Source organism: Cervus elaphus, chromosome 29 (assembly GCF_910594005.1).
Source record: "Cervus elaphus chromosome 29, mCerEla1.1, whole genome shotgun sequence".
In the NCBI taxonomy this organism is placed as follows: domain Eukaryota; kingdom Metazoa; phylum Chordata; class Mammalia; order Artiodactyla; family Cervidae; genus Cervus; species Cervus elaphus.
The window spans coordinates 46,663,588-46,684,824 of NC_057843.1; the positions used below are offsets into that span (position 1 = coordinate 46,663,588).

General features: G+C 41.2%; 1 long non-coding RNA gene across 3 annotated transcripts in view; it reads right to left on the minus strand.

Annotated features, from left to right (window-relative positions):
* LOC122686077 overlaps window positions 1–21,237 on the minus strand; it is a 92,239-nt gene that overhangs the window by 42,842 nt on the left and 28,160 nt on the right. Inside the window, exon 2 of one of the 3 annotated variants that reach the window (XR_006338618.1) lies at window positions 4,141–4,499. The exons of the other annotated variants lie outside the window; for them this stretch is intronic. This is a non-coding gene — a long non-coding RNA (uncharacterized LOC122686077). The remainder of the gene's footprint in view (window positions 1–4,140; window positions 4,500–21,237) is intronic. 3 annotated transcript variants of the gene reach the window in all.

A 21,237-nucleotide genomic window follows, 5' to 3' on the forward strand; every position in this document is an offset into this window, starting at 1 on the left:
GGGGGGCTCAAGACTACATCTCAAAGCTCTTCCCATTCTTGGACCTCCAAGTTGGAAAATCCTTTCTTGAACAGAGAAAACTTTGCAACCACTTGGCCTACCTCATCCCATTGTGAGAGGGTTAACAGGTAGGAAGGTCAGAGGTCCCCAAGTGGTAAGAGGAAATAAACTATGCAGACTTTTTTTTTCTTCTTCTCTACACAAAATTTCAAGGAAAAAAAAAAAGTCTGCCCCTTGCAGTTTATTTCCTCCGGCTGCTTGGGGACCTCTGGCCTTCCAACCCATTAACCTTTCAATTGTTAACCCTTATAAAAACAAGTCTACTCCATCTGCATGCAGCAATCTTCACATATTTGAAGATATCCACTATGTCCCCCTGAAGCACTTTTTTTCTCGAGATGAAGCATCCTCAGTATTTTACATTTCACTGTTCTTCATCTTTTCATCATCAAGACCCCCTCTCTCTGGGGGAGAATGGATACATGTATATGTATGGCTGAGTCCCGCCAGTTTCCCCTGAAACTATCACATCATTGTTAATCAGTTATGTGCTGTGTTTAGTTGCTCAGTCGTGTCTGACTCTTTGCAACCCACGGACTGTACCCCGCCAGGCTCCTCTGTCTATGGGGATTCTCCAGGCAAGAAGAATGGAGTGGGTTGCCATGCCCTCCTCCAGGGGATCTTCCCAACCCTGGGATCGAACCCAGGTTTCCTGCATTTCAGGCAGATTCTTTACCGTCTGAGACACCAGGAAAGCCCAATAACACTGGAGTGGGTAGCCTATCCCTTCTCCAGGGAAATTTCCCAACCCAGGAATAAAACCCAGATCTCTGCAATGCAGGCAGATTCTTTACCAGCTGAGCTACCAGGGAATCCCATTAATTAGCTATACCCCAATACAAAATAGCAAATTAAAAAAAAAAAGATCTCCTCTCCCAGAACAATATTCAGATAGTCCATTACCCCCTTTAAATACACTGCCATAAATGAGAGGTAGGTTTTTAAACATGAGTGGCCAGCAAAGAGAGATATAAATATCAAATCCTTCATTCTGGACCAATGTTCCTCAAAGTATGTTCCCCCAGAATACAGGTCCTGGGAGATGCCTCAGGAAAAAAAAGTTTCTGTGGCCAAATAAACTTGGGAAATACCACAACCTTTATCCATGTCCCCCTTCCCCTAAAGATTCACTATTTATTATAGCATATTACTGATTTTGAGGAGTTCTTCAACATGGTTGGAAGGTGATTCTGTGACCCAGTAATTTTTTTTACCTTTGTATTACATATTATTTATGAAACTCAGGCCACAGAACCATCTTCCATACATTTTTCTCCATAAGATGCCTATTAATATTCCACTAATATTTAAGGAATTTTTGAAAAAAGTTTTTAGATACAAGATTTTAATCTACTTTTGGTATTTGACCACACAACACTATAGGTGCGTACTGAGCTTTATTGTCTGCCTAAACTTTTCATTCTCTTTCACACTGCTCTGTTAGGTCCTATGTCCTCTTATCACCCATGTTTTTTCCACTGGAGTTTCAGATCCAACTACAGGACTTTTCCTTAACCCCTACTGAAGTGCATGGTGTTAGAGTCAGTTTATCTTTTCAACTTATTAGTCTTTAGAACCAGAATTTACATGCATACCAGTTTTGTACCATCTTCAAATTGATGAGCCTGCTTCCTTTCATCCTGAGCAGGTAGTCACCAGAGAGCTTCCCATGCCTTATTTCATCTTTGTAACATTATTAGGTGATGATACCTCAATAGTGATGGTAATTGAGAGTCAGGCAATACTAATCCTATTTATAGGAAAAAAAAATCAGGTGGCCAAGCTAGTGTCCAAAGGTGGATGTTAATGACCCATGCTCCCCAGTATTCATGCCCCTTATATGCTGAGTCTGGGCTAGACCTTTGTCTTACTTTGATCAACAGAATACAGTAGAAGAGACGCTGTGCTGGTCTGGGCCCAAGCCTTAAGGAAACCTATAAACTTCTGCTTTTGTGCTTTGGGGGAGCTCTAAGCCACAATTTAAGATGTATGGTTGAAGAAATTTATTAAGGAAACAATTTGGAATGACCACATAGAGATGAAGTCCTGAAATTACATGGAGACAGGAGAGAGGGAGACAATTTTTCCAGCATCCCAGTTAATGCCATACATGTCAGCACCACCTTGGCTATTCTAGACCAAGAGAGCCTCCAGATGACCACAGTCAGTCCCAGATGCCATCACACGGAATAGAAGAACTCCACAGCTAAGCTTTATAAACCCACAGACTCCTGAGAGAAAATAAAACAGTGGTGGTTTTAAGCCATTCTACTTGAGGAATTTTTTTACAGTTTAATCGACAACTCAAACTGACAGAGTAGTATGTACAGTTATGGCAGTTATCAATTTATTGCCTGTCAACCTCAAATTCATCCTTTTTGCCTAATCTGTGAAAATGCAATTGACCTTTTAAACATTCTTCCTTTGGCAGTTGACACAATATTAAGTTTCATTGGTAGAGGGCGCTGGAGGACATTCTAAGAGGAACTCCAAGGAACACAGCTTTCCCCACAACTGGGCATCAGTTATTTTCTCTAGCTCTTGACTCAGGCTGAGGTGACGTGGCTAGGAGCCCAGCCTGGGCTGCTTCCCACAGGCTTTCCTCAGCCCCACAGCTTATGTCGTGGTTTAGTTGCCAAGTCATGTCTGACTCTTTTGCATGAACTGTAGCCCTCCAGGCTCTTCTGTCCATGGAATTCTCCAGGCAAGAATACTGGAGTGGGTTGCCATTTCCTGTATACACACACACACATGCACACATATATATGTATATACATACATACACACACATGCTGTCAATATTTGCTGACTTCAAAGAAGGAAGATTGGAGGGCAGACAGGTTAGTAACTGAATTACACTTTATATACTTCTATGGTGTTTGAATTGCTGGCAGGCAACAGTGAACACTCTTGATTTGGGCTTCAAACTGATTCAGAATTTCATGGTCTCTGGCTTGTTACTGACACACATTTCTGTAGATTTTTGTTTTGATGATCACATATAAGCTGTTCATTAGAGATCATACACAATTCCACATTTTATTACTAAATCAGATATATGTAATTGTCCACATATACTAATTTAACAAAGAGAATGCACAGTGACAGTTCCTAACATGTCTGATATTATGTTCCCTGGGAGGGAGGAACAGTTAGGATAGCTAGGACCAAGGGTCTTTTGCCCAAGCTAAGCAGGTCATAGTTAAAAATTCTGATATTTCAATTGTCTGAGTCGGGCATGATTTATTATTGTCATTTGGGTCAAATTATTTAGCTGATAATGAACATGACTAATGTCCTCCCTATGTAAGAAACTGACACAATCACAGTGATGTAAATGAGGTAGAACTGGAAAGTATGTTGTGTGCAAAAATGCAAATCGGAGTACATCAGATGCTTCATTCAACTGGGATATAACCCAGTGTTCAACCGAGAAAATGAATAAAGCATATTAAACTGATCTGCCTTTGTGAATTTTAAAGGTAATGACAAGCTTTGCATATATCTCAAGTGTCATTTATGGTGCCACTCAGTCCAATTATAAGAGTTTCAGAGGCAACTTGCTGTGACAATAACTGAAAACAATGTCAACTATCTGCTTTCCTAAAATTACTATATCTTCAGGTCAATAAAAATGTTTTCACATTTGCTGATTCACATTTTTTTCTGTCCATGAAGATAATAGGTTGCTACATATAGTCAGGCCTTTGTATCAAGGATATGGAATCCCAGAGGTAAGAGGGGGCCACCTATACTGGCCATTTTATATAAGGGACTTGAGCATCCACAGTTTTGGTATCTGTGGGGATCTTAGAAACCAATACCTTTAGATACAAGAGACGACTGTATACTATTTACTTACTGTAATGAAAACTGATCATTATTATTTGGAGACTTGATTATCTTAGAAAGGATTTGTCTTTAGGGGAAAAAAATGAAATGCACCTGATCTGTGTTTTAAGGCTTTGAGGACAGATGTGGGTTTGCCTAGAGATGTAGACATTTACAACTTCTCCATCAAAAAGAGGCTATGTCATTGGTATTGATCAAGATTCCCTGTTATAAACAATAGAAACTGACCTGGGCTAATGTAAGGGTAGCTGTTTAAAAACTCATCGTGAAGAATCAGGCTGAGAAATCAGGCGTTATCCAATGTGAGTCTCACTGGCTGGAACCACAATCAAATAGGAACGGTCTGTTCAGGGCCCTGATGACACCGCTTTCAGTGGACGCTGCCAATGCTGAACGCCGCTGGACGCTGTTGCCACTGTGGAATGCCAGAAGCTGAGCGATTCTAACTGCCCTTCTGCTGGGCTCCTGGGCGTCTGATGGGCCAGGTCATGTCACATGCTCCTTCCTCTCTAAGGGGCATGAGTCAGAAGACTTCATCCTGAGTTTCCTCAGTGAGGCTGGGGTACAACACACTGCATGGGGGAGTCCTGCAAATAAAACGGGGGGTAGACTGCGATGACAGTCTGGATAAAGTAAAAACTGCCTACAGTAGTTCTCTGCACAGTGTAGGCAAGTACGGACTACAGGTCCCATTATAGTTCTTCTTATCTCCCAGAGCAATGTTTTTGTTCCTCACATCAAATGCACTGCCTCAGCTCCTTCTCCCTTCCCAAGCCCCAGAACTCCTGATCTGCCAGTAATTTTACTCTCCACCCTGCAACTACCATTTCCTTCCATTTTATATTAGATCTTTCTTCCAAGGTCATGAGAGACAATACTTACTGGTGTTTAAAAAAGAAGGAACAGAACTGCAAAGAGGCGGAGGCAGAAGTTAATCTGCCCAGGACAGTCCTCGTTCTCACTGTCAGAGCTGCGGCAGGAATGATGTGTGCTCTGATATCCGTGGTCAGAAATCTGAATGCACGGGTGATACAAATGGGCCAAAGGTGAGCTCTGCACGCTGTCCCTGAGTCTACTTCTTCACAGCAGCTTAAGTCTATTAGCCCAAAGTCCACCATCACCAAACTCAAAGATGTATACATCTAATTGCTTTAAATGTAGGCCAACTAAGGATGGAGACAAGATGCTGAGTAGAAGGAGGTGAGCTCACCTCTTCTTACAAAAACACCAAATCACAACTGCTGAAAACTACTGATAAAAAGAATGAAACACTGGAATCTGCCAAAACAGATATTCAACCTCTGAAGACAAAGAAGCCACAATGAGATGGCAGGAGGGGTGCAATCTCACATTACAATCAAATTCCCAAAGCCGCTGGGCGGACAACCTACAAACCGAAAAAGAATTGTACCACAGAAATTCTCCCATGGGAGTAAAAGTTCTGAGCCCTATGTCAGGTTCTCCAACCTGATGGTCTGGCAATGGGAGGAGGAGACGCAAGAGAATCTGGCTTTGAAAGCCAGGAGGGTTTGACTGCAGGACTTCCATAGGACTGGGGGAAACAGAAACTCCACTCCTGGATGGCACACAGAAGGTCTCAGGCACACCAGGATCCAGGGGGAGAAGGCAGTGACCTCATAAAAGCCTGGGCCAGACATACCTGCTGGTTTTGGAGGGTCTCCTGCAGAGGCGGGGAGTGGCTGCGGCTCTCTGTGGGCACAGACACTGGTGGGGGCAGTTCTGAGAAGTATTTCATTGGATTAAGCCCTCCTGAAGGCCACCGTTTTCTCACCCAGACTGCCCCACCCAGCAACCTGTAGGCTCCAGTGCTGGGACACCTCAGGCCAAACCACCAAGAGGATGAGAACACAGCTTACCCAACTGCAGACAGGCTGCTTAAAGTCTTTCTGAGCACACAACTGCCCGGTAAACACAACCTCTGTCATGGTCCTGCCCACCACAGGGACAAGATTCAGCTCCACCCACTAGACGGAAGGAACCAGAACCTCCCACTAGGGAGCCCCTCACAAGCCTCTTAGACAGCCTCACCCACCAGGGGACAGACAGCAGAAGCAATAACCTACATGGGGAAAGAACTTGGATACATGTATACTTCTTGGGCTCCAAAATCACTGCAGACAGTGACTGCAGCCATCAAATTAAAAGATGCTTGCTTCTTGGAAGGAAAGCCTTGACCAACCTCGACAGCACATTAAAAAGCACAGCTACCACTTTGCTAACAAAGGTCCATATAGTTAAAGCTATGGTTTTTCTAGTAATCATGTATGGATATGAGAGTTGGACCATAAAGAAGGTTGCATGCCAAAGAATTGATGCCTTTGAATCGAGGTGCTGGAGAAGACTCTTGAGAGCCCCTTGGACTGCAAGGAGATCAAACCAGTCAATCTTAAAGGAAATAAACTCTGAATATTCATTGGAATATTCAACAAATGAGTCTGAAATGCAGTACTTGAGTGCAACCTCAAAAATGACAGAATGATCTTGGTTCATGTCCAAGGCAAACTATTCAACATTATAGTAATCCAAGTCTATGCTGAAGAAGCTGAAGTTGAACGGTTCTATGAAGACCTACAAGACTTCCTAGAACTAACAACAACAACAAAAAAGATGTCCTTTTCATCATAGGGGGCTGGAATGCAAAAGTAGGAAGTCAAGAAATACCTGGAGTTATAGGAAAGTTTGGCGTTGCAGTGCAAAATGAAGCAGGGCAAAGGCTAACAGAGTTTTGACAAGAGAAGGTACTGGTTATTATAAATACCCTCTTCCAACAACACAAGTGATGACTCTAAACATGGACACCACCAGATGGTCAATACTGAAATCTGATGAACATATTCTTTGCAACCAGAGATGGAGAAGCTCTGTACAGTCAGCAAAAACAAGACCTGGAGCTGACTGTGGCTCAGACCATGAGCTCCTTATTGCAAAATTCAGACTTAAGTTGAAGAAAGTAGGGAAAACAACTAGGCCATTCAGATATGACCTAAATCAAATCCCTTATGATTATATGGTAGAAGTGGCAAATAGATTCAAGGGATTAGATCTGAAAGAGAGAGTACCTGAGAACTATGGACAGAAGTTCATAAAATTGTGTAGGAGGTGGTGACCAAAACCATCCTAAAGAAAAAGAAATGCAAGAAGGCAAAATGGTTGTCTGAGGAGGCCTTACAAATAGCTGAGAAAAGAAGAGAAGCAAAAGGCAAAGGAGAAAGGGAAAGATATACCCAATGGAATGCAGAGTTTCAAAGAATATAAAAAGCCTTCCTAAGTGATCAATGCAAAGAAATAGAGGAAAACAACAGACTGAGAAAGACTAGAGATCTCTTCAAGAAAATCAGAGATACTAAGGGAACATTTCACGCAAAGATGGGCACAATAAAGGACAAGGAAATGGTAAAGACTTAACAGAAGCAGAAGAGATGAAGAAGAGGTGGCAAGAATATACAAAAGAACTGTACAAAAAAAGGTCTTAGTGACCTGGATAACCATGACGGTGTGATTGCTCACATAGAGCCAGACATCCTGGAGTATGAAGTCAAGTGGGCCTTAGAAGCATTACTACCAGCAACGCTAGTGGAGATGATAGAATTACAGCTGAGCTATTTAAAATCCTGAAAGATGATGCTGTTAAAGTGCTGCACTCAATATGTCAGCAAATTTGGAAAACTCAGCAGTGGCCACAGAACTGGAAAAGGTCAGTTTTCATTCTAAATCTCAAAGAAGGGAAATGCCAAAGAATATTCAAACTACTGCACAACTGCATTCATTTCACATGCTTGCAAGGTAATGCTCAAAATCCTTCAAGCTAGGTTTCAATAGTATGTGAACCAAGAACCTCCAGATGTACAAGCCGGATTTAGAAAAGAGAGAGGAACCAGAGAACAAATTGCCAATATCTGTTGGGTCACAGAAAAAGCAAGAGAATTCCAGAAAAACATCTGCTTCATTGACTATGCTAAAGTCTTTGACTGTGTGGATCATAAGAAACTGTGGAAAACTCTTAAAGTTATGGGAATACAAGACCACCTTACTTGCCTCCTGAGAAACCTGTATGCAGGTCAAGAAGCAATAGTTTAGAACCAGACATGGAAAAACAGACTGGTTCAAAATTGGGAAAGGAGTATGTCAAGGCTGTATATTGTCATTCTGCTTATTTATATGCAGAGTACATCATGCAAATGGATGAATCACAAGCTGGAATCAAGACTGCCTGGAGAAATACCAATGACCTTAGATATGCAGATGATACCACCCTAATGGCAGAAATGAAGTTGAACCAAGGAGCCTCTTGGTGAAAGTGAAAGAGAATGAAAACGCTGGCTTAAAACTCAACACTTAAAAAATTAAGATCATGGCATCTGGTCCCATCACTTCATGGCAAATAGATGGGGAAAAAATGGAACAGTAACAGAATTTATCTTCTTGGGCTCCAAAATCACTGCAGATGGTAACTGCAGCCGTAAAATTAAAAGATGCTTGCCCTTGGAAGAAAAGCTATGACAAACCTACACAGCGTATTAAAAAGCAAAGATATCACTTTGCCAACAAAAGTCCGTGTAGTCAAAGCTATGGTTTTTCCAATAGTTATATATGGATGTGAGATCTGGACCATAAAGAAAGCTGAGAGCTGAAGAATTGATGCTTTTGAACTGTGATGCCAGAGAATACTCCTGAGAGTCCCTTGGAGAGCAAGGAGATCAAATGAGTCAATCCTAAAGGAAATCAACCCTTAATATTCATTGGAAGGACTGATGCTGAAGCTCCAATACTTTGGCCACCTGATGTGAAGAGCTGACTCAATGAAAAAGACCCTGATTCTGGGAAATATTGAAGGCAGGAGAAGGGGATGACAGAGGATGAGATGGTTGGATGGCATTATCAACTCAACAGAGTTTGAACAAACTCCAGGAGATGGTGAAGGACAGGGAAATCTGGCATGATGCAGTCCGTGGGGTAGCGAAGAGATGAATGTGACTTAGCCACTGAACAACAAAATTTGCTGAAGCTGAAGCTCCAATACGATGGCCACCTGATGCAAAGAGCTGACTCACTGGAAAAGACCTTGATGCTGGGAATGGCCCTCTTCCCCTCTGGGTGGTGGCCCTGCACGAGTGTCTCTGGAAGATCTCCTGCTGTGAGGGACATCCTTTCTTACATAGCCCTGTCCTGGAGGTGCCCAACAAGCATACTGTCCAACACTATCCTGGTACTGGCTTTTCCTTGATCAGCCCTGAAATTCTCAGACACACCATAGCACATTACCTTATCTTATCCATTATTTAGAACTCCTCCAGGATCACGACTAAATTTCAACTGAACTAAGGGTTAAATAGGCTTCTGTGTGCTAATCTGGAAATATAACCATCAGAAATAAGTAGAATAACCAGCTGTCTTGGTTTTCCAGGACTGAGGGTGTTCTCAGGATGTAGAACTAGCAGTACTAAAACTTGAAAAGCCCCAGATAACCTGATGCTGAGAAAGACTGAAGGCAGGAGGAGAAGGGGACACCAGAGGTTGAGATGGTTGGATGACATCACCAACTTGATGGACATGAGTTTGAGCAAGCTCCAGGAGTTGGTGATGGACAGGGAAGTCTGGCGTGCTGCAGTCCATGGGGTCGCAAAGAGTCAGACACAACTGAGCTGAACTGAACCTCAATGAGTGTATCACCTTAGGAATAACTGCTGTTTTTATGAGAATATACTTTCTGCACTCCAAACAACTGATTTCAAGTCAACTTAGTGAATACAATCTTTGGCAACAGCCTATCAGAAACTGGTTCATCTATTCAATGTATTCAGGCTTATCAATAGGGCAGACATGGATATCTTAATATGAATTTCTGACAGCTGTCACTGGAAGTCTTAAAATTCAGTAATATTTTATAGAGGCCAAATTGTGTACAGATGTGAAAGTTGGTCCATAAAGATGGCTGAGTGCCAAAGAATTGATGCTTTAGAATTGTGGTGCTGGAGAAGACTCTTGAGAGTCTCTTGGACAGCAAGGAGATCAAACCAGTCAATCCTAAAGGAAATCAACCCTGAGTATTCATAGGAAGGACCACTGCTGAAGCTCCAATGCTTTGGCCACCTGATGCAAGGAGCCAACTCATTAGAAAGATTCTCATGCTGGGAAAGATTGAGCACAGGAGGTGAAGAGGGTGGCGGAGGATGAGATGGTTAGATAGCATCACTGACTCAAAGGACACGAATCTGAGCAAACTCTGGGAGACCGTGGAGGACAGAGTATTCTGGCATGCTGCAGTCCTTGGGCTGCAAAACACATGGGACATGACTTAGTGACTGAACAACAATAACAACAAAAACCTACAGTACCAAGGATACAAGAGAATATCCATGACTTGCCTGAATCAAAGGAATATTTTATAGTGGCTTAAGGAAAGAGCCAAGAAATAGCTAGTGTCTTTCTTAAGAAACTTTTCATTAAGAGTTTGATTATTTCTGATTTCTGGTCAAAATTCATTGCAAGCAGGCAGGTGAGACAATGCTGGCCAAGGGTCCGCTTGACAGGGCAGATGCCCTTAGAGTCTTCTGGTAAATGTTGTCACCAACAACATTTCAAGGTCAGCTCTGCAGGTGGGAAAGACTCATGGCTGAAAACTGCTAACATCCATGAAACTAAATTCAGAGTCTTCTGAGTCATGCACATCAATTTGGGGGAAGCATCATACTTTTAGGAATTCCTAAGTCTATTTTTTTGTGACCAGAAAAAATAAAAACAAAAACCAAAAAAGCCCAGCTCTTTGAGAAATGTTCCCTACATTCCTACTGCTTGCATAATTCACTTTTAATAGAACATCATCTGCATCTGTAAAAGCCAAGTTCATCATGATGTCTGTTTAGTTAGGGTTTTCCCTAGAAACAGCCTAAGAAAAGCACACGGGTGTAAGCAGTTTATTGAAAGGTGATCCCAGGAAGCAGGAGTGAAGGAAGTGGGAGTGTGAATGTAAGACGGAAGGGGGAGAAGCCCCTGTAAGGATACATTATCAAGGTTACCATCATGAGCAGTGTGGATTCGGTCCTATTGGGAATACTGAAAAGCGTGCAGTTTCTGTGAATGGGGAACCTGGGAGCAGCCCGGCTGGGCTTTCCGGCTGGCAGTCTTTCACAAGGCTGCCATTAGATGTCAGCTGAGGCTCTCCACAGGGGACCTGAACATCCTCACAGCATGGCAGCTGGCCTCCCCAAAGCCAGTGATCCAAGAGACCAAAATGACACGTGCGGTACATTTCATGACGTAGCTTTCAGAGTCACACATGGTCTCTTCCTCTCTCTGTTATTGGTCACACAGGCCAGCTCTGATTCACTATGGGAGAGACCACATGAGGGCAGGAATTCCAGGAAGAGAGGATTCCTGGGGTCATCTTGGAGGCTGCCTTCCACTTAGCCTCAGTTTCCTTATTACTGGGAATTCTAGGACTAGCTCATAGGGTTGTTGAGAACACTGAATGAGATAATGCATATGAAATGCTTAAACCATTGTTTGATATAATAAATGCTTAATAAATATTAGTTGTTACTAATAGGAGATGACAAGAATACACAGAAGAACTGTACAAATAACCACAATGGTGTGGTCACTCACCTAGAGTCAGACATCCTGGAGTAAAGTCAAGTGGGCCTTAGGAAACATTACTACCAACAAAGCTAGTGGGGGTGATAAAATTCCAGTTGAGCTATTTAAAATCCTAAAACATGATGCTGTTAAAGTACTGTGGTCAATATGCCAGTAAATTTGGAAAACTCAGCAGTGACCACAGGACTAGAAAAGATCAGTTTTCATTCCAATCCCCAAAGAAGGGCAGTGCTAAAGAATGTTCAAACTTCCAGACAATTGTGCTCATTTCACATACTAGTAAGGTTATGCTCAAAATCCTTCAAGCTTTGATTCAATAGTACGTGACCCAAGAACTTCCAGAGGTACAAGGTGGATTCAGAAAAGGCAGAGGAACCAGAGATCAAATTGCCAACATTTGTTGTCTCATAGAGAAAATAAGAGAATTCCAGAAAAACATCTACTTCTGCTTCATTGACTATGCTAAAGCCTTTGACTGTGTGGATCACAAGAAACCGTGGAAAACTCTTCAAGGGTTGGGAATCTCAGATCGCCTTACCTGCCTCCTGAGAAACCTGTATGCAGGTCAAGAAGCAACAGTTACAACTGGACATGGGACAATGGAATGGTTCAAAATTGGGAAAGGAGTAATGACAAAGTTGTATATTGTCACCCTGCTTATTTAACTTATATAAAGAGTACATCATGTGAAATGCCGGACTTGATGAAGCATAAGCTGGAATCATGATTCCAGAGAAAAATATCAATAACCTCAGATATGAAGATAACACCACTCTAATGACAGAATGTGAAGAGGAACTAAAGAGCCTCTTGATGAGGGAGAAAGAGGAGAGTGAAAAAGCTGGCTTGAAACTCAACATTCAAAAAACTAAGATCATGCCATCTGGTACCATCACTTCATGGCAAAAGGGAAAAAGTGGAAGCAATGACAGATTTTCTCTTCTTGGGCTCCAAAATCACTGTGGATGGTGACTGCAGCCATGAATTAGAAGACACCTGCTTCTTGGAAGGAAAGCTATGACAAACCTAGATAGCATATTAAAATACAAAGACATCACTTTGCCAACAAAGGTCCGTATAGTCAAAGCTATGGTTTTTCCAGAAGTCATATATGGATGTGAGTTGGACCATAAAGAAGGTTGAAACTGTGAAAGTTGCTCAGTCATGTCTGACTCTTTGCAATCTCATGGACTATACAGTTCATGGAGTTCTCCAGGCCAGAATACTGGAGTGGGTAACCTTTCCCTTCTCCAGGGGATCTTCCCAATCCAGGGATCGAACCCAGCTCTCCCGCATTGCAGGCGGATTCTTTACCAGTTGAGCCACCAGGGAAGCCTGGCTGAGCACTGAAGAATTGATGCTTTTGAATTGTGGTACTGGAGAAAACTCTTGAGAGTCCCTTGGACTGCAAGGAGATCCAACCAGTCCATCCTAAAGGAGATCAGTCCTGGGTGTTCATTGGAAGGACTGATGCTGAAGCTGAAACTCTGATACTTTGGCCACCTCATGCGAAGAGTTGACTCATTGGAAAAGACCCTGATGCTGGGAGGGATTGGGGGCAGGAGGAGAAGGGGACGACAGAGGATGAGATGGCTGGATGGCATCACTGACTCGATGGACATGAGTTTGAGTAAACTCCAGGAGTTGGTGATAGATAGGGAGGCCTGGCGTGCTGCGATTCATGGGGTCGCAAAGAGTCGGACATGACTGAGTGACTGAACTGAACTGAACTGAAAAAGCCTTTTGCCCAGAGCAGTGGTTCTCAACCTTGGCTGTTCATTAGAACTGTCTGAAATAAAAGCTTTTAGAAATCTCATGGCCTGGCTGCACACCAGACCAATTACATAAGGATCTCTGGGCATGGAATCCAGGCATCAGTATTTTCTCCAGGTTCCTAGGTTGACTTCAATATGCAGCCAGGCTGAAAGCATTGATTCTTAAACTTTTAAACCTTAGAACCCTATCATTCTTCAAAATTATTGGGCCCCCCGAAGTGTTCTTGTTTATGTGGATTATATCTATAGAAGTTTGCTGTGTTATAAACCAGAATATAAAAATTTTATGTGTTAAGTTACTTAAAAATAGCAGCAGTAATAAGCCCATTATGTGCACTAAGTCACTTCAGTCACATCTGACTCTTTGAGACCCTATGGACTGTAGCCTGCCAAGCTCCTCTGTCCATGGGATTCTCCAGGCAAGAATACTGGAGTTGGTTGCCATTTCCTGCTCCAGTGGATCTTCCTGACCCAGGGATCAAACGCGTGTCTCTTATGTCTCCTGCATTGGCAGGTGGGTTCTTTACCACTAGCACCACCTGGGAAGCCCAAGCCTATTATATGTTAACATAAATAATATTTTAATGAAAAATAGCTGTACTTTTAAAAATAAAAAATTTAGAAGAGAAGCACTGTCTTACATGCTTGTAGGTCTTTTTAATGCCTAGCTTAATAGAATACAGTAAGATTCTCAAATCTGCTTATGTATTCATTCTGTTGAGATTCAATCATGTGGCCCCCTGGAAGTCTCTCCATAGAAAGAGTAAAAAAGAAAATCTGTATAAAAGTAGTTTTAATTTTGTGGACCCCTTTGGGGTTGCCAGGCTGCACTTTGAGAACTGCTGATCTAAAAGGCTACAGAGTATGTTAACACCCTCCCCTCTCGCTGTAGGTTAAACACGCCCTCTCCACTTCAGGCTTCACTTTCAATTACCAATCTGTTCTCTTTGCCCCTATACTATAGGCCTCTAGAGGGCGCCCAAGGTCCCTTACTCCGACAGGATCAGGTGGAGTAGCGAACTGCTACCAGGTCAGGTTTAAGAATGTGTGTGTAGCTGGAAGATTAGGGCAGGGAGATCTTGGTGGGCTATAATCAGAAAAGGAGTTAAAATTTTGACTTCTGCCATCACAGTCTCTCTCTCATGTTTCATTCACGGTGACTATGACAGACCTTGGATGTAAGTTGAGCCAGAGGAGTACCCATGGTTTGATTTGCAGGCAGAGTGCCCCTCTGCCATGAGAGTTCATGCATTTGCTGGGCATGCTGCCCTATCTGCCACCCCTATACCTGCAGAGTTTTTAAAGCCTTGTGCTCAGAGTGTGGTCCCAGGACCAACAGCCTGACATGCAAGCTCCCTTGAAATGCAGAATCTCAGGCTCCATCCCAGACTTGCTGAATCAGACTCCGCAATTTAACCTCTGCCTTTGACATTAGAGGGCTTCCCTGGAGGCTCAGATTATGCAGGAGACCCGGGTTTGATCCCTGGGTCAGGAAGATCTCCTGGAGAAGGGAATGGCAACCCACTCCAGTATTCTTGCCTGGAGAATTCCATAGACAGAGGAGCCTGATGGGCTACAGTCCATGGGATTGCAAAGAGTCGGACATGACCGAGAGACTAACACCGATGTTAGAAGCAAATGAATATGTTTCCAACATAAATAAGTCTATAAAAGGAAGTTTCTGTTAGGAGAAGGATAGTAGTTTGTTCATCTTTAAGGTCCTGTCACATAACAAACTCTCAATATATGTTGACTTGGTGTAGTTTATAAAACTAGATAAAGAAAGAAGAAGCAGTGATAGAATAGGAGACAGTAAGCTGAAAAGTCAAGATGGGGATCTTGGAGGAGTTATAAAGCAGTAGGAAAACTCTAAAAAGAGTTTTGGAAATAAACCTGATCTACTTCTCTATTTTGTCTTGAACGCACCAGGGTCTCCATTCAATATTACTGCACATGGCTGGGCCCGCAGGTCCACCAGGTAAGGTCAAATTACCAGCTTGTCAAGATGTGGGCTGATGAAAAGCCACCGTGTGGCAGGGTCAGGACTGGTCCCTCTGCTCTCAGGCATCTCTCTGGCATCCAGAGCTGCCCTTCCTCATCCTGTTTTAGTTAACTACTGGTGCGTAACAAATTAGCTAAAAGTTTAATGGCCTAAAACAATAATGAGCATTTATGATGTCACATACTTTCTATGGATTAGGAATCCGAGAGCAGCTTAGCTGACTGATTTTAGTTCAAGTCTCTTCAAAATGCCTCCGTGGGCTCTCATCATCTTGACTGGTTAGACAATCTGCTTTCAAGATTTTCACTCATATAGTTGTTGGCCGGAGGCCTCAAAATTCCTCATCATGTGGACTGCTCCATAAGCTGCCTGAGTATCTTCATGATACAGCAGTGGACCTCCCTCAGAGCCAGGGACCCAAGAAAGAGTAAGGCAGAAGAGGCAATGTCTTTTTTGACCTAGTTTCAGAAGTCACATTCCATAATTTCCACAATATCCTACTAGTTACACAGGTCAGCCCTATTCCATGTGCAGGAAGACTATACAAGGGCAAGAATACAGAGAGGTGGAAACACTGAGGGTCATCTTGGGGGCTGGAGACCATATGCCCTCACACTCTGATGTTTCACCTTCATCATTAAGACAGACTTCTTCAACACATGTCTATATATGTAAACAGTATGCTGAGCAAAACTTGGGTCATGGCACAATCAAAACACAACTTTATTTAACTTGCTTGCATTCCTGCAAGATTATCCCATGGGGGTGAGCTTCCCTAGTTCCTAGCAGTACCATGCCTTCACAAGCTTACTCTAAGCAGCACTCTTAAACCCACTATCATCCTGGGAGCCAAACTTACTCTTGATTCAGAAACTTGAACATCTAGTCCAAAGTATGAATTCAAACATTGAACTGGATTTAACTTCCAGACATTATGTAACTTGAGTTGATAAAATCTTCATCAACTCTCAGGGAATTAGCACGCCCATGAAACTAGAATACCATATGCAAAAGAATGAAGTTGAATCCCTTGACTTACTCCACATACCAAAATTAACTCAAATTGGATCCTAGACTGAAATGAAAGTGCTAAAACTATATATTGTCCTTTTGCAAGATTGTTTTGCCTATGCTGGGTCCCTTCAATTTCCATATGAATTTTAGGATCAATTCATCAATTTCCGCGAAAAAAGAAAAAAGGCACCTAGGATTTTGATGGGGATTGCACTGATTCTGTAGATAAATTTAGAAAGTATTGCATCTTAACAGTAAGTCTTCTAGTCTAAGAACATGGGATATATTTACATTTATTTCCATTTATTGAGATCTACTTTAGTTCCTTTCAATAATGTTTTGAAGTTTTCAGTGTACAAGTCCTGCACTTTTTTGGTTAGATTTACCCCTATGTATTTTATTGTTTTGGGTGCTATTGTAAATGGAATATTTTAACTTCTCTTTCATATTGTTCATTGCTAATATATAGAAATGTAACTGTCTTTTGCATAATGATCTTCTATCCTGAAACCACACTGAACTTATTAATTAGTTTTAATAGTTTGTGTGTGTGTGTCTACTCTTCAGGATGTTTTAATACAAAAGATCATGTCTTTTGCAAATTGAGACAGTTTTACTTTTTCCTTTCCAAACTGCATGCCTTTAATTTCTTTTTCTTGCATAATTGCCCTGGCTAGAACTGCAAGTATGATATTAAAAAAGCGGTGAGAGAGGATAGCATTGTCATGTTCTTCATCTTAGGTGGAAAATATCCAGTCTTTTCCCATTGAGTGTGATGTTAGCTGTAAGCTTTTCATAAATGCCTTTTAACAGGGTTTGGGAAGTTCCCTTCTATTTCTAGTTTATAGTGTTCTTATAATGAAATCGTGTTGAATTTTGTCAAACACGTTTTCTGAATCTATTGAGATGATCTTGTGACTTTTTCCCCTTATTATATCAATATGGTATATCACAAGATTGATTTCCAGATGTTAAATCAATCTTACATTCCTGGGAAAAAAATCACACTTTGTCATGACATATAATCCTTTTTATATGTTGCTGGTTTCAATTTGCTTGCATCTTGCTGAGGATTGCACATACTGTTTTTGATAAATATGTGTTGAATAAATGCATGCATGCATAAGTGAACAAACATTTAGAGAAAAGACATCCCTCACATAGGCAGGCCCTAAAACACATGCATACAAATTTTGCATATGATAAAATGCATATAAAATATGATTTTAGAAAATTCAAGGATACAAAATTAGTACCCCTGAAGAGTTTGGCAGGATATATTACTGCAGGATCACTGTGTAGAAAGGAGGTGGTTATCCTGGAATCAAAAGACAGGGATGATAAAGGAGGCAAGAATAGAAAATGGGAAAAATACAGTCTCTTCAAGTGGTGCTGGGAAAGTTAGATTGATGCATGTAAATCAAGGGAGTTAGAACACATCCTCTCACCATACACAAAAATAAACTCAAAAGGGTTTAAAGATTTAAACATAGACATGACACCATAAAACTCCTAGAAGAGAATATAGGCAAAACATTCTCTGACATAAATTGTACCAATGTTTTCTTAGGTCAGTCTCCCAAGGCAATAAAAATATAATAAACAAATGGGACCTAAACAAACTTACAAGCTTTTGCACTGCAAAGGAAACTATTTTTAAAAATGAAAAAGACAACCTATGGAATGGGAGAAAATATTAGCGAATGATGCAACAGACAAGGGCTTAATCTCCAAAATATATAAACAGCTCATACAACTCAACAATAAAAAAGAACAAACAACTCAATAAAAAAAATGGGCAGAAGATCTTAATAGATATTTCTCCAAAGAAGACATGCAGATAGCCAGCAGGCACATGCAAAGATGCTCAACATCACTAATTATTAAAGAAACGCAAATTAAAACTGCAAAGAGGTACCACCTCACACCAGTCAGAACAGTCATCATGAAAAAGTCTATAAATAACAAATGCTGGAGAGGGTATAGAGAAAAGGGAATCCTCCTACACTGTTGGTGGGAATGTAAGTTGGTGCAGCCACTGTGGAAGACAATTTGGAAGCTCCTCAGAAAACTAAAATAGAACTATTATATGATCCAGTAATCCAACTCCTAGGCATAAACCTGGACAGAGCTATAATTCAAAAAGATACAAGCACCCCTATGTTCATAGCAGCACTATTCACAATAGCAAAGACATGGGAACAATGTAAATGTCCATCAACAGGTGAGTTGATAAAAAAGATATGATCCATATACACCATGGGATATCACTCGTCATAAATACAGTGGAATATTACTTAGTCATAAAAAAGAAAAATGGTCATTTTCAGTCACATGGATACAACTAGAGATTCTCACGAAGTAAAGTCAACAAGAATGACAAATACCATATGATATCATTTATATGTGGAATCTAAAATACAACCCAAATGAACCTATCTACAAAACAGAAACAGGCTCAGAGACACAGACAACAGACCTGTGGTTATCAAAGGGGAGGAGAGGAGGGAGAGGGATAGACTGAGAATCTGGGTTAGTAGATGCAAAACTATTACATTTAGAATGGATAAACAACAAGGTCCTTCTGTGCAACACAGGGAACTATAGTCTCCTGGGATAAACCATAATGGAAAAGAATGTGTGTGTGTGCGTGTGTGTGCACGCGCGTGCTAAGTTACCTCAGTCATGTCCGACTCTTTGTGACCCCATGGACTGCAGCCTGCCAGGCTCCTCTGTCCAAGGGATGCTTCAGGCAAGAATACTGAAGTGGGTTGCAGGGCCCTCCTCTTGTATGTGTGTGTATATATGTATAAATAAAACTGAGTATATATATGTATATATGTGTGTGTGTGTGTGACTCATAAGACTGAGTCACTTAGGGCTTTCCCGGTGGCTCTGCTGTGAAGAATCTGCCTTCAATGCAAGAGACTCCCTGCAATGCAGGAGACGTGGGTTTGATCCCTGGATCAGGAAGATCCTCTGGAGAAGGAAATGGCAGCTCATTTCAGTGTTCTTGCCTGGGAAATCCCACGGACAGAGGAGCCTGAAGGGCCACAGTCCATGTGGTTGCAAGACTTGAATACAACTTGGCAACTAAACCACCACCAACACCGGAGTCCCTGGGCTGCACAGCAGAAATTAGCACAACACTGTAAATCAACTATACGTCAATAAAAAAATTCTTTCAGCAAAAAGTTTAAAAAAAAAAGACAGGGATGACAGCTTTGCTAATTCCTAGATGAGAGAACTTGTATATAGTTACCTTATTTAGATAGATTTTGTTTCATTGTCTATACATAATAATGGAGGTTGGGGGTGGGGACAAAGCTTGAGGAAGGGATATATTTAAATTAATAATCTCTCAGATACCTTTTAGTTCTAATAATCTATGATTCTCTAAAATACCAAGTGAAAATCACTTTGAAGAAGAACATTTTGAGAATTCCCTAGTGGTCCAGTGGTTAGTACTTGGTGTTTCTACTGCCAGGGCCTGAGTTCAGTCCCCTGTCAGGGAGCTAAGATCCCACAAGCCAAGTAGAATGCCTCTCTCCTCCCTCAAAAAAAAAAAAAAAAAAAAAAGAACATTTTACAAATCTTTAAAATTCTCATTTGATGTCTCTGAAGCTTTGGAGGAGAAAAATATATCAATGATTTCAATACAGTATGATAAATGCAAAATTTATTTACAGTAGTACAGAAAGGAAAATGGCTAATCCTCCTTAAGAGAGTATGATTATGCTTAAAAGGAAAGAAGACATTTGAGCTGGATCCTGTGAGAGCAATAGGAGTTTGTCAGCTACAGAAGGCAAGATAAGAAAAGATATTTTTCTCTATTTCTGCTACTCTGTTTGTCTCTGAGTTCCTATTTTAAAATTTTCAAGAGGTAATTTTAAAAATTTGCTTCTAAAGTGTTCTCATAAATAATTTATGAAAGAAAATCCCTAGGTCTAAGATAGAATTTTATATAAAGACAGCTCAGTAGTGTGGTCTTATCTGATTCCTAAACTCTGAATTTTCTGGACTGAGTATGTGATTGAAGCTAATCTGAACAGGCAGCAAGACCTATCATTTTAAGGGTCTTGAAATGAATTAAAGCCTTATGGGAGTAAAATTGGACCTTCAACAAAACTGCACAATTCCTCCCTATTTTATTTCTACATGTCATGTCACCACTATTCCAGCAGGGGGCAGGCTTTTAAAATTAAACACAAATAAGATTTCACATTCTTTCTACTTTTGGTTCATGGATTTAAATTTTTATACATTTATCTCTACCATAATTTGTGTAAGGTGCAGGAAATAGAAATTATTTAAAGTAAGACTGAGCTTTAAGTCACAAAACAAGAAGCAGTCATAGTCCACTTTAGAACAGAATGAAACTAGGTGGTAATGAGCTCTTAGCGTTAAGGATGAGCAACAAAGACTGTTCAAGCATGCAGGATGAAATGAAGTCAAGGCGACTGCCCAGAAAGTTAAGACAAAAAGAATGTCTCTGGGGAACAATTTATGTTCAGCTGAAGGTGCTTTAATGTAGTCCAAACAATTGCTTACATTTTTTTGCCTTAAACATATCTTTGCATTGATAAACAATGAATGAGCAGTCTATTAATTATGACTGCATGCATACATCAGGCTGGGGTAAATAGGTCATTAGACAAGGACTCAAGGGACCCAACTTCTGTTTTTATCCCCTCCCCCCTTGCTTGTCTAATCACTTCCCTTCTTTCGGTCTCATTTTGCACAAAATGGAGACTGTCATTTGCCTGCCTCAGTGCCTTGCTGAGCTAGTCAAGGATAGCACATATAAAAGAGCCTTGTAAAACAATTAAGCTGCACAAGCGAAAGTTAATTTTTAAAACACTTGGTCTTACAATCTTCCTCCTGCCAGTAGAAGACAATTTATTCGGAGGCAAAAAG